We start from the raw sequence: 14,217 nt of genomic DNA on the forward strand, positions 1-14,217 counted from the left end.
CCCACAGAAGAACCACAAAAGTGCCCCACTTGTGACAGGATACTTTCCGGGACTGGATCAGACTCTGAATGTGGCTCTCCAGCAGGGATAAGACTTCCTCAAATCCTGCCCTGAAATGAGATCCATCCTTCATGAAATACTCCCCACTCCACCAAGAGTGTCTTTCCGCCGTCCACCTAACCTTCGTAACCTCTTAGTTCATCCCTATGAAATCCCCAAACCACCTTCCTTACCCTCTGGCTCCTATCCTTATAACCGCCCCCGGTGTAAAACCTGTCCCATGCACCCTCCCTCCACCACCTACTCCAGTCCTGTAACCCGGAAGGTGTACACGATCAAAGGCAGAGCCACGTGTGAAAGCACCCACGTGATTTACCAACTGACCTGCCTACACTGTGAAGCTTTCTATGTGGGAATGACCAGCAACAAACTGTCCATTCGCATGAATGGACACAGGCAGACAGTGTTTGTTGGTAATGAGGATCACCCTGTGGCTAAACATGCCTTGGTGCACGGCCAGCACATCTTGGCACAGTGTTACACCGTCCGGGTTATCTGGATACTTCCCACTAACACCAACCTGTCAGAACTCCGGAGATGGGAACTTGCCCTTCAGTATATCCTCTCTTCTCATTACCCGCCAGGCCTCAATCTCCGCTAATTTCAATTTGCCGCCACTCATACCTCACCTGTCTTTTAACAACATCTTTGCCTCTGTACTTCGGCCTCGACCGACATCTCTGCCCAAACTCTTTGCCTTTACAAATGTCTGCTTGTGTTTGTGTATGTGCGGATGGATGTGTGCGCGCGCATGTATACCTGTCCTTTTTCCCCCTAAGGTAAGTCTTTCCACTCCCGGGATTGGAATGACTCCTTACTCTCTCCCTTAAAACCCACATCCTTTCGTCTTTCCCTCTTCTTCCCTCTTTCCTGACTAAGCAACCATTGGTTGCGAAAGCTAGAATTTTGTGTGCATGTATGTGTCTGTTTGTGTTTCTATCGACCTGCCAGCACTTTCGTATGGTAAGTCACATCGTGTGTGTGTGTGGGGGGGGGGGGGGGGGGGGTAGGCAAAACCATGTTCATAGGTCCCATGCACATGATCTACGATGGCAGAAATCGAAGGAGGAACAACACAAACAACGCAGTCCCATCAAGGGGAAGGAATAACGTCCAAATAAAGGGGGGAGGGGGGGGGGGGAAGGGTCATCGCAGCAGCAGGAAAAGGAAAGGACAAGAGGGAGTGGGCGGAAACGGGGAGAGCAGGGGTGCCCCAGAAGAACTATATGTTATGATGCACCAGCAGCACAACCGGCCCGTCCAGACACTCGTGCCATACCATACCATCATCACAATACAGGGTGATTCAAAAAGAATACCACAACTTTAGGAATTTAAAACTCTGCAACGACAAAAGGCAGAGCTAAGCACAATCTGTCGGCGAATTAAGGGAGCTGTAAAGTTTCATTTAGTTGTACATTTGTTCGCTTGAGGCGCTGTTGACCAGGCATCAGCGTCAGTTGATGCTAAGATGGCGACCGCTCAACAGAAAGCTTTTTGTGTTATTGAGTACGGCAGAAGTGAATCGACGACAGTTGTTCAGCGTGCATTTCGAACGAAGTATGGTGTTAAACCTCCTGATAGGTGGTGTATTAAACGTTGGTATAAACAGTTTACAGAGAATGGGTGTTTGTGCAAAGGGAAAAGTTCTGGACGGCCGAGAACGAGTGATGAAAATGTAGCACGCATCCAGCAAGCATTTGTTTGCAGCCCAGGAAAATCGACTCTCAGAGCTAGCAGAGAGCTGCAAATTCCACAATCAACTGTATGGAGAGTCCTACGAAAAAGGTTAGTTATGAAACCTTATCGTCTGAAATTGGTTCAAGCACTGTCTGCAGCTGATAAGATTAAAAGAATCGATTTCTGTGATTTTATCCTTGCTCAAATGGAAACAGATGAATCTTTTGTTTCAAAGATTGTGTTTAGTGATGAAGCAACTTTCCACACTAAAGGGAAAGTCAACCGTCACAATGTGTGTATATGGGGCACTGAGAATCCGCAGGAAACAACTCAGTATGAACGTGACTCGCCTAAGGTGAACGTTTTCTGTGCCATTTCAGCCAATAAAGTTTTTGGTCCCTTTTTCTTCGAAGGTGCTACTGTAACTGGACTACAGTATCTGGAGATGTTAGAGGATTGGCTGTTCCCTCAGCTCGAACAAGAAGCACAACAATTCATATTTCAGCAGGATGGAGCGCCACCACATTGGCACTTATCTGTCCGTAACTACCTGAACGTCAACTACCCGAGTCGATGGATAGGCCGCCAGGTAGCCCGTGACAGAGCACTTCATCACTGGCCTCCAAGAAGCCCTGATCTTACCCCCTGCGATTTTTTCTTATGGGGGTATGTTAAGGATATGGTGTTTCGGCCACCTCTCCCAGCCACCATTGATGATTTGAAACGAGAAATAACAGCAGCTATCCAAACTGTTACGCCTGATATGCTACAGAGAGTGTGGAACGAGTTGGAGTATCGGGTTGATATTGCTCGTGTGTCTGGAGGGGGCCATATTGAACAACTCTGAACTTGTTTTTGAGTGAAAAAAAAACCTTTTTAAATACTCTTTGTAATGATGTATAACAGAAGGTTATATTATGTTTCTTTCATTAAATACACATTTTTAAAGTTGTGGTATTCTTTTTGAATCACCCTGTATAATTGGGACAACACCAAGGGAAGAAAGAAAAGGGGAAACAAAACAGTACAACAGAGCAGACAAAATACAGGGACAAGGCAGAGAGAAACTGGCCAGTGTGGAGGCAAAGTCAAGGCCTACACTGATTGAGGGACTCAAATTCTAGAGTAAAATTCAAGGCCTTTTACCTCACCCTGGACAATGAAGGTGGGAAGGCATATTTAATGTGAAGGGCCAAAAGGCAGGGGCAGTCCAGCAAAACATGGATCACCATGAGGGAAGCCCCACAACTACGAAGTGGGCAGTCACACTGCGGAGTAGAAGACCATGGGTCAACCTAGTATGACCAATATAAATACAGCAGATAATGGTAGATTCCCAGTGGGAGTTGCAGAGCAAAGAATGTCACATGGTGGGAGTCTCCTCGATGGCACAAAGTTTATTAGATAGGGGGTTGACCTCTGAAGAGTCGACCCATGACTGAGAAAAAAAAGATATTTGATGTAAAGCCACAAATCTGTCCCCAGAGGGGTCACAGATAATGGGGACATGGCAGCAAGCTCACCACCCGGAATACCTAAGTGGACAGGAATCCAAAGGAAATCAACTGAACAAGCAGCATCACCATGATCAGCGAGAGGGCATGTATGACAGAGGCCAAGGCGTGACAGGGAAAACAATGAGTGATACCCTTAAGGCCACTCAATGAGTTCATACATAACAAACCTCAGGTGAGTCAGGACCATTTAATGCAGAGCACCTGATAGATTGTTATCAATTCTGTAGTAAACACTCTACATGTAGCAGTCAGGAGATGGTGTTCAATGCCAACAGAAGACATGAACGCATATGCCACATGATTGGCAGATTTAGAGCCATTGGTGTAAAAAAAATTCCTGTAACAGCATTTGGAACAAACAACACAACTCCAGTGGAGCAATGGATGCTTTCAGACCCCGAAAGAGATCCAGCTGAATCCAGGCTGAGGAACTAAGCAAGAGGGAAAGGGGAGGTGGGGGGGGGGGGGGGGGGGAGGGGGTGGTGTCGGGTCAGGAAAGGACAAGGAGGGGAGATTGAAGTCACAGTGGTGAGACGCAACGTGAAGCCCAACCAATACACCCACCTGAGGGCAGGCAACAGCCAGAAGCCACGAAAAGACTAGAGTAGGAGGGGTGAACAGTGATGGCATAGGAAACCAGGAGCTGGGACCACCGATTCAAAAGGTGAGTGATCCCAATGTCAACCAGAAGACTATCGACAGCATTAGTGCTAAAGGCTCTGGCTGCTACACGGATACACAAAGGAAAACCAGGTCCACGAGGAGCAGCGTGGAAGGGGTGGCTGATCTATAAACTTGACAACTATAGTCCAGATGAGAGAGAATTATTTCCAAGTATAGGTGGAGAACTGTAAAATGATTGGTGGCACAAGAAGTGTGGGCTAGGAAGCAAAGAACAATGGGTTTACTAAAACAGCCAATCTTCAGATGACAGCTATGGGCCAACTAAGTAAGCTTGTTGTCAAAAAGAAGACCCCAGAAACGGAACTGGGAGACTACGGTCAGGCATTGAGCATTAAGATACAGCTCCAGAGCAGGATCAGGATCAACTGTAGTACGGTGACAGAAAAGCATCACCCTAGACATAAGGGCAGAGAATTTAAGATTGTGCAAGGCTGTTCATGTGGAAGCGCACCGGATGGCACCCTGGAGTCTACGTTCCACAGAGACCACCAAGTGGGAGCCAGCCCAAATACAGAAATCATTCACATTCATAGCAGAGGTGACCATTGGCCCAGGAGCTGCCCCATGTCCATTAATAGTGATGACAAGACGGGTATTTTATACTGAACCCTGTGGAACATAATTCTCCTGGGTCCGCAAAGAGCTGAGAACAGTGTCAACCCAGATTCTGAATGACCAATAGGACAGGAACTTGTGAATAACATCAAGAGTGGGGGCCCCAACGACCCCACTCACGCAGCATAAGGAGGATGTGATGGTGCTAAGCTGTGCTATTGGCCTCACAGAGATTGAAGAAGACTGCGACAGGATAGCAGAGTTAAGAAAAACCTGCCGAACTACGGTTTCCATTCGAAACAGATGATCAACCGGAGACTGTCTCTCCCAAAAGCCACACTCAAAGGAGATAGAAGTTCTCAGGGTTCAAGGACCCAACTGAGCTGACTAGCCACCATCCAGTCTAGTAACTTACAGGGGACAATGATCAGGCTGACTGGCTGGTAACAAACAAAGAATGATGCATCCTTGCCAGGCTGAAGGACATGCTGTCTCTCCAGTGAGAGGGGAAAATGCCTTGGAGCCACATACGATTAAACACCTGGAGGAGATATTGTCACTGTGGAGGATTGAGGTGTTGAAGCAATTGGTTATGGATGGAATTCAGGTAAAGGTTCACTACAGGATTCAAGAGGGAAAATGTAAGCGGGAAACTTCAGCCCACTGTTTCCAGACAAGGAAGGCAACGGCGGGTTAGGAGGCCAACACCGAAGCCTTGGGTCATGAGGTGTTGCGCAAGAACTGATGGGTCTGTACAAAGGCTATCTGAAAGGCAGGGCCTGAAATAAAAGACTGCCACAGAGCCTTGGAGGGTGCAGAGTGTAGCTCGAGCCTTTGAGGGTGCAGAGTGTAGCTCACACCTGTGATGAAGAGAGAAGAATCTAGAAAGGAGACAAAGTGTTCAACACTTCCATTTGCTCTGTTTGATTAAGTAACGGGCTTTGGTGCAAGATAATAAGACCAGCAGAGCACAGATGCCACTTAAGATGTCTCAAGGTGCAACAATGATTACAGATAGCGATGGAAATGGCCATACTCCTCTACAGGCCAGGGCCTTTCAAGTGGGGACAGCAATGCTAGCAGCACGGATTATCTTATTGAACCGATCACAGACGACGTCATCTATGCAACCTGACAAAGAAGGTGGAAACATGACCTGAGAGGTACATAGAGATCAATCAGCATGATGGAAAGCCCAGCAGGGCAACCTAATCAGAGGGAAGGGAACAGGAGAATCAATGGGAAGCAGTCACTATCACAGAGGTCATCATGTGGCGACAATGTAACAAAGGAAGAAGGGGAGGGCAAGGTAGTGTAAGATCAACGGCAGAGAAAGTGCCATATGCAGCACTAAAATGAGTATGGGGAACCATCATTAAGAAGGCATAGCTCGTGGTCCACAAGAAACTGGTCACTGAGGATCTCCCAACTGGGTGAAAAAGCACAGCCCCACGAAGTGTGATAGGCATTTAAATACCCAAGGAGGAGGAAGGGAGTTGCTGATGGAGGGCAGTTAGGACAGCAGATGTAGGTAGGCTGTCAGGAGGGAGGTAGAGATTGCAAACTGTGACTGCCAAGTCCAAGCAGACCACGACGGCATCTGCTTCCAACAGGCAGGGTACTAACAATAACTATAAGGACCAACCTGCAGACACCACCAGAAGCCCTCAAAGAGCTGACCTGGTTCCAACAAAAAGCACGGAACCCAGGAAAGATTGGTGAGTGAGCACCAGTAAAATGAGGTTCCTGGAGAATGACAAGTTGCTGAATGAAAGGCACTAAGGGATTGCAACTCTGGGAGGTGACTGTAGTATCCATTAGAGTCCCACTGAATAAGCACAGAATGGGTATCCAAATGGGAGGTGAATATGCTGTAGGTGATCACACTGCCAAGTGACATTCATAAATAAGAGGTCAGGCTCAGGTTGAGAGAGGAGGTGGGGGTGGATATATGGCACCTACAGCAACACTAGGGTGGCCTGTGGTCTTGTCCTGGGGTTTCTTGTTCTACTACTCCTCCTCCTCTTTCAGAGGGTAAGGAGGGTACAGCACAGAGGAAGAGTAGGCTTCTGCAGGATCTGGCACTGAAAGAGAGCAGGCAACCTTGGGGTGCACAGATTGTGTGTCCCATGGCCCAGATGTGGCAGCAGGCCTCTCGCCTCAGACACAAAGAAGGGAGCGGGGGGACGATGACAACGACGACAAGTCCTATCACCAGCAGGTCCCAAACAAGGAGGGACAATTCTTCAACCAGGGAGTAGGAGTGGCACCGGGAAGGGAGGACATGGGAACTGCAAGGGAGGGTAGAGGACGAAGGGACCCAACTGGGGTAAGGAGAAGGAAAGAGGTGAAAGGACATAACAGAGGTAAAAGTAGAAGTCTACGACACAGGATGAAGTTGGCCAAACTTCTGACAAGTGTCAGTGTAAGATGAACGATCCAGGGACTTACACTCTTGTATCTTCTTTTCTTTCTTATAAACCGGACAATCTGGTGAGCACGGAGAGTGACAATGTACACGGGTGGCGGAACACAAGGACACCCCTCACAGAGTGGGTGTCCACAGTCACCACACAGAGGGTCCGCCGTACGTTGGGAAGACATATGCCCAAAACGCAAGCACTGAAGGCACCTCATGAATAACGGGACATACGGCTTCACATCACACTGGTAACAAATAACCATAATTTTCTGTGGGAGGGTATCTCTGTCAAATGCCACATCACACTGGTAACAAATAACCATAATTTTCTGTGGGAGGGTATCTCTGTCAAATGCCAGAATAAAGGTGCCGGTCCCTGTGCAATTGTTCTAACGACCTTTCTGCACACGTTGTACAAAATAAACACTGTGTTGTTCCAAATTGAAGGATGAGGTCTCTATGAAAAATAACTCCCTGGACCATATTCAAACACAAGTGAGGTAATGGGCACTGGGACATCAAGATGATCTTGAGCACAAAAAGCTGCAGACTGGGCGGCAGAAGAAGTTATGATCAACAGGGACTCCAACCATACCTTACTGAGAGGCTCCACTCTGCCAAACTTGTCTTCGACATATTCCACAAAAAACAACTGCTTTATGGCAGTGAATGTGTCCCCGACCATCCCAGGGCAGGGAAGCCTGCAGTGTCATACAAAGCAGCACTGAATGATTAGCTACCACTTTAAGAGACAGCCGTAGAGGAACAGCCGTAGAGGAACAGCCGTAGAGGAACAGCCGTAGAGGAACAGCCGTAGAGGAACAGCCGTAGAGGAACAGCCGTAGAAGAACAGCCGTAGAAGAACAACCAGATTTTTGGAGCCTGATGCATTTCCCCTCCCCATGGGAATCACCCAGCCATAGCAAGAGCATCTGGCACAACGACCATAGCTGGGAGTTGTGATGCTCCGGAATGACAACAAGCAACCACTCCTAGGCATGGGGGGGGGGGGGGGGGGGGTGTCAACAGCTCAGGTATCAGAAGTGTGATCCCTATTTTGTCGGAAGGATCAGCCAGATAGGTACATAACAGTCCCACCACATGGACTGGCTACTGCTGGTGACCTAGCGGAATGGAGGGGGGCTACAGGGGAAGTAAGAGGGAAGAGGAATCCATGCTGTAGACTGTAGGAAGGAAATTCTTCCTGAAGTGGCACACACTACAGACAGAAAATTTAGAAGTGAAGGTCAAACGACAAAGGGGGACCAAAAATGCTGAAGAGGAAGAATGAAAGAGAAAAGCCAAGGGGAACAAAATGCAAGGAATAAAATAAAACTAGGTAGATAGCCAGGTCGATATAAGTCAGAACACAAGACAGGAAGGAGGAGGCAGTAGGGAAAAAGTGAGGATGGGGAGGGACGGGCACATGGAAGGAAATGCAACCTGAGAAGTAAGAATGGGCTACAATAGCTCGGGGCTCTGTGGGCGCCAAGCACGAATTCAAAAAACTGAGTATGTTTAAAATGATTCCGCAGCACCTATTTTTAGTATTAACACAGCACTGGATCTTGATGGTGACAACATTTTCAGCACATGTACACAAATACTGCAGTATAAATGTTAAAGTAAAACTACATCAACTTCATTACTGAAGTAATGGAAATTCTTGGCTGGGGCAATACATAAAATAAAGGCAACCATTCATCTATAGCAGATCAATATGTGGAGCACAGAAACACACACCAGAAAACATCGTTCACCCTACCTTCCAAACACCTGCTGTTTCTCTAGAAAAAGTACACACATTCACACCCACAGCCACAGAAAAACCCAAACCATCTTCAGGTGAGGATGCTGACGCACAAACGCACTGGAACTGAGTTTCAAAGAGACTTGGAGGCTCCTTTGTACATCATTGCCAGCCCCCTGCAGCAGCACTGCTGCCCTCAAGTGGAAGTGAACTACTTGTGCACCAGTGGAAGAAATAGGCCAAATGATATATTTCTAGCTGAACCTCAAAAGACTCTGCTGGTTGAAATGAAGGCCACTGTTTAGTATCGGCTACAATCAGATTCCGCATCTTGAAGGGAAATCTTTATCCCAATTATTAATATTACCAGATAACTGAATCTCAATAGATTCCTTTAGAACACATTCCCAGTAACAGGAAGTAGAGCAATCATTTGTGTGACATTAGACATCACTTGACGTCACTCCTTAAGATAGTGTTCTGCCACTGAATTTCTCTGGCTGGAGCAAAATGGTTTGACGGTGGTGTCTACACACAGATGCTGAATATTACGGATAGTTTAGCCAATATGCCACCCCTCAATGATATGGAATTTTGTATGCTCAGATTTTCCTCAGACCCAAGTCATCCTTTTCTGACACAAGAATGGCTCTAATCTTAGCCAAAGCATGAACACACTTTTGATGTCAATCTTGAAATTCTTGAAATTTTCAGGTATATATTTCCTGCAAAAGATAGAAAAGCAACAGATTTACAAGTTTTCCTGACAGTTTGAATGAAAGAGCTTGGCATAGGTATTTGTTGGTCAGCATAACTATTTTGCTTAAAAACAATTTTAAGATGGTCCAATTCTGGTATCAAATTTTCTGTATTGGAAATGGCATAGGCTCTTCTCCAGAGTCCGCAACACCCCCATGCATTGGTGTAGTGGATGACAGCTGGTCAGATGGAGATAACGATCAGTATGCATAGAAATTGAAGAAATGTATGATGAAATAAAAGAAATTATTCAGATAGTGAAGGGAGACGAAAATTTAATAGTCATGGGTGACTGGAATTCGAGTGTAGGAAAAGGGAGAGAAGGAAACGTAGTAGGTGAATATGGATTGGGGCTAAGAAATGAAAGAGGAAGCCGCCTGGTAGAATTTTGCACAGAGCACAACTTAATCATAGCTAACACTTGGTTTAAGAATCATGGTAGAAGGTTGTATACATGGAAGAACCCTGGAGATACTAAAAGGTATCAGGTAAGACAGAGATTTAGGAACCAGGTTTTAAATTGTAAGACATTTCCAGGGGCAGATGTGGACTCTGACCACAATCTATTGGTTATGACCTGTAGATTAAAACTGAAGAAACTGCAAAAAGGTGGGAATTTAAGGAGATGGGAACTGGATAAACTGAAAGAACCCGAGGTTGTACAGAGTTTCAGGGAGAGCATAAGGGAACAATTGATAGGAATGGGGGAAAGAAATACAGTAGAAGAAGAATGGGTAGCTCTGAGGGATGAAGTAGTGAAGGCAGCAGACGATCAAGTAGGTAAAAAGAAGAGGGTTAGTAGAAATCCTTGGGTAACAGAAGAAATATTGAATTTAATTGATGAAAGGAGAAAATATAAAAATGCAGTAAATGAAGCAGGCAAAAAGGAATACAAACGTCTCAAAAATGAGATCGAGAGGAAGTGCAAAATGGCTAAGCAGGGATGGCTAGAGGACAAATGTAAGGATGTAGAGGCTTATCTCACTAGTGGTAAGGTAGATACAGCCTACAGGGAAATTAAAGAGACCTTCAGAGAAAAGAGAACCACTTGTATGAATATCAAAAGCTCAGGTGGAAACCCAGTTCTAAGCAAAGAAGGGAAAGCAGAAAGGTGGAAGGAGTATATAGAGGGTCTATACAAGGGCGATGCACTTGAGGACAATATTATGGAAATGGAAGAGGATGTAGATGAAGATGAAATGGGAGATACGATACTGCGTGAAGAGTCTGACAGAGCACTGAAGGACCTGAGTCGAAACAAGGCCCCCGGAGTAGACAACATTCCATTGGAACTACTGACGGCCTTGGGAGAGCCAGTCCTGACAAAACTCTACCATCTGGTGAGCAAGATGTATGAAACAGGCGAAATACCCTCAGACTTCAAGAAGAATATAATAATTCCAATCCCAAAGAAAGCAGGTGTTGACAGATGTGAAAATTACCGAACTATCAGTTTAATAAGCCACAGCTGCAAAGTACTAACACGAATTCTTTACAGACGAATGGAAAAACTAGTAGAAGCCGACCTCGGGGAAGATCAGTTTGGATTCCGTAGAAATACTGGAACACGTGAGGCAATACTGACCTTACGACTTATCTTAGAAGAAAGATTAAGGAAAGGCAAACCTACGTTTCTAGCATTTGTAGACTTACAGAAAGCTTTTGACAATGTTAACTGGAATACTCTCTTTCAAATTATGAAGGTGGCAGGGGTAAAATACAGGGAGCGAAAGGCTATTTACAACTTGTACAGAAACCAGATGGCAGTTATAAGAGTTGAGGGACATGAAAGGGAAGCAGTGGTTGGGAAGGGAGTAAGGCAGGGTTGTAGCCTCTCCCCGATATTATTCAATCTCTATATTGAGCAAGCAGTAAAGGAAACAAAAGAAAAATTTGGAGTAGGTATTAAAATCCATGGAGAAGAAATAAAAACTTTGAGGTTCGCCGATGACATTGTAATTCTGGCAGAGACAGCAAAGGACTTGGAAGAGCAGTTGAACGGAATGGATGGTGTCTTGAAGGGAGGATACAAGATGAACATCAACAAAAGCAAAACGAGGATAATGGAATGTAGTCTAATTAAGTCGGGTGATGCTGAGGGTATTAGATTAGGAAATGAGACACTTAAAGTAGTAAAGGACTTTTGTTATTTGGGGAGCAAAATAACTGATGATGGACGAAGTAGAGAGGATATAAAATGTAGACTGGCAATGGCAAGGAAAGCGTTTTTGAAGAAGAGAAATTTGTTAACATCGAGTATAGATTTAAGTGTCAGGAAGTTATTTCTGAAAGTATTTGTATGGAGTGTAGCCATGTATGGAAGTGAAACATGGACGGTAAATAGTTTGGACAAGAAGAGAATAGAAGCTTTTGAAATGTGGTGCTACAGAAGAATGCTGAAGATTAGATGGGTAGATCACATAACTAATGAGGAAGTATTGAATAGGATTGGGGAGAAGAGAAGTTTGTGGCACAACTTGATCAGAAGAAGGGATCGGTTGGTAGGACATGTCCTGAGGCATCAAGGGATCACCAATTTAGTATTGGAGGGCAGCGTGGAGGGTAAAAATCATAGGGGGAGACCAAGAGATGAGTACACTAAGCAGATTCAGAAGGATGTAGGTTGCAGTAGGTACTGGGAGATGAAGAAGCTTGCACAGGATAGAGTAGCATGGAGAGCTGCATCAAACCAGTCTCAGGACTGAAGACCACAACAACAACATGCATAGGTTTACACACTCTGCTATGCCCCGTAATCTCATTGTCATGCCGATAAACCAAAACACCAAGAAAAGAGTCATCCTTTTCAACTTCCATTGTAAATCTGATGCTAGGATGGAGACAAAGGATCTAAAATACTGTTCAAAGCGAGGATACTTGCAACTATGCTGCTATTTTACCTTTTGCGAGGAATGTATCCTCAAGAATTTAAGGAGGGATGGCATATTGGCCAAACTATCCATACTATTCAAGACAGATGTGTAGAACACTATCATCACACTAGTTTGGTCCAGCCAGAGCAATCTGCAGTGGCGGAACACTAGGAGGCTTATCAGATGATTTATAACAAGACGCATATTATTGCTCTGCTTGCTGTTACCAGTAATGTGTTCTAAGGGAATCTATTGAGATTGTACTATCTGATGTAATAAAAGGGTAAAGGATTTACCTTTAAGATGTGGAATTCTATTTTAGCTGGTATTAAAAATGGTCTTCATTTCAACCAGCAGATTCTTTTAGTTAAGGTTCAGCTAATAATGATTTATCATTTTGCTTATTTATTCCACTGGTGCACCACTAGTTCACTCTCCCTTGAGGTCAGCAGTGCTGCTGCAGTGGACTGGTTGTGGTGCATAAGGGAGTTGCTGATTCTGCTGGAAACTCCGTTCCAGTTAGCTTGTGCATCAGCATCCTCACATGAAGATGGTGGCCAGGTGGTCTGTTGTAATATTGTGTGAAGATGACATTATCCAGCTGCATACCCAAAAGTGCACAATCTGTACACTTGGGTGTCTATGTTGTGGTGTGTGTGTGTGTGTGTGTGTGTGTGTGTGTGTGTGTGTGTGTGTGTGTGTGTGTGTGTGTGTGTCATTGGCTTTACCTCATTTTACATACCGTTGAATCCAGGAATTTCCATAATGACTTCACTGCTTTTACATTCAGTTCACCTGAAGTCTGAGTGGACTTTCTAGACCTTTCCACCACAAAGATTTGTGTTAGCTACTGGGAGCTCAGTATTACTAACCAAAAATGCTACCTGCCACCCTGCAGTTGGTTTGCTTTTCTCCTGTGACTGTTTTTACTGTTGTGGCATTACAAGACTAGAAAAGCTGTGTATCAAGCCAAAAAAGTTGCGTAACAATGAAAATAATTTTTGACAATATTATGTGATTGGATACATAACAAACCTACTCATCAAGTGGCAGAATACACATAAAAAAAAGGTTGTATATATATAAACTTTCAGAGCCAGTGGCTCCCCCTCCTGGCAGAAGAGCTGAAGAGGTAGAAAGAGGAGTGATGGGAAAGGATTGGAGAGGTTTGGGAAATGGGATGATGATGATGAAGTCCCATACTCCGTGACGGAGTGTAGAGGAACGATGCGGGAGACCCGCACTGCTGTACTAGGCAAGGTCCTAGTGGAGGTGGTTTGCCATTGCCTTCCTCCGACCATAATGGGGATGAATGATGATGAAGGAAATGGGATAGAGTTTGGATAAGTCACTCAGAACCCTGGATCAAGGGAGACTTGTCTTTCCCCTCTAACCCTTTTCCTAAACCTCTCTAGTCCTTTTTCTTCACCCCTCTACATTTCCCTTCAACCCTTCTGCCAGAAGGAGCCACTGGGTTGCATACATAAAACCCTTTTTGTGTGTGTCATCCTGCCACCACTTGGTAAGTAGTTTTTTTTTACCTATCCAATTACCAAAAAGTGTATGAGGTTTAAGGAGGAGAGACACTCTGCACACAATGAATTTGAAACTATAATAAAATCAGTTGGCATAGATTCAAACAACGAGTCAGCATTACCATCCACAAGAAACAGTAGGCAACAAGTCAAGTCACAGATGAGGAAAATAGTGACACAGCAAAACAGTAAGGGTAGTTTTATGGATACTGCCTATGAAGCATCTTGATCAGCAAAATCCAGATGTAGTGTATATCCTATTACTGTTCTTATTCTAAATAGGCACTTCACAGAGTACTGCAGTGTATGCTATAACTACCTCCTCTCCCTGTTTCTCAGGCATAAACAGCGGTGCTGCCACCCTCATCAGATAACCAGTTCA

General features: G+C 45.1%; 1 protein-coding gene across 1 annotated transcript in view; it reads right to left on the minus strand.

Annotated features, from left to right (window-relative positions):
- Nucleotides 1-14,217, minus strand: part of LOC124802847 (peptidyl-prolyl cis-trans isomerase Fkbp12) — a 49,038-nt gene that overhangs the window by 14,398 nt on the left and 20,423 nt on the right. The gene's annotated exons all lie outside the window — the stretch shown is intronic.

Source organism: Schistocerca piceifrons, chromosome 6 (assembly GCF_021461385.2).
Source record: "Schistocerca piceifrons isolate TAMUIC-IGC-003096 chromosome 6, iqSchPice1.1, whole genome shotgun sequence".
In the NCBI taxonomy this organism is placed as follows: domain Eukaryota; kingdom Metazoa; phylum Arthropoda; class Insecta; order Orthoptera; family Acrididae; genus Schistocerca; species Schistocerca piceifrons.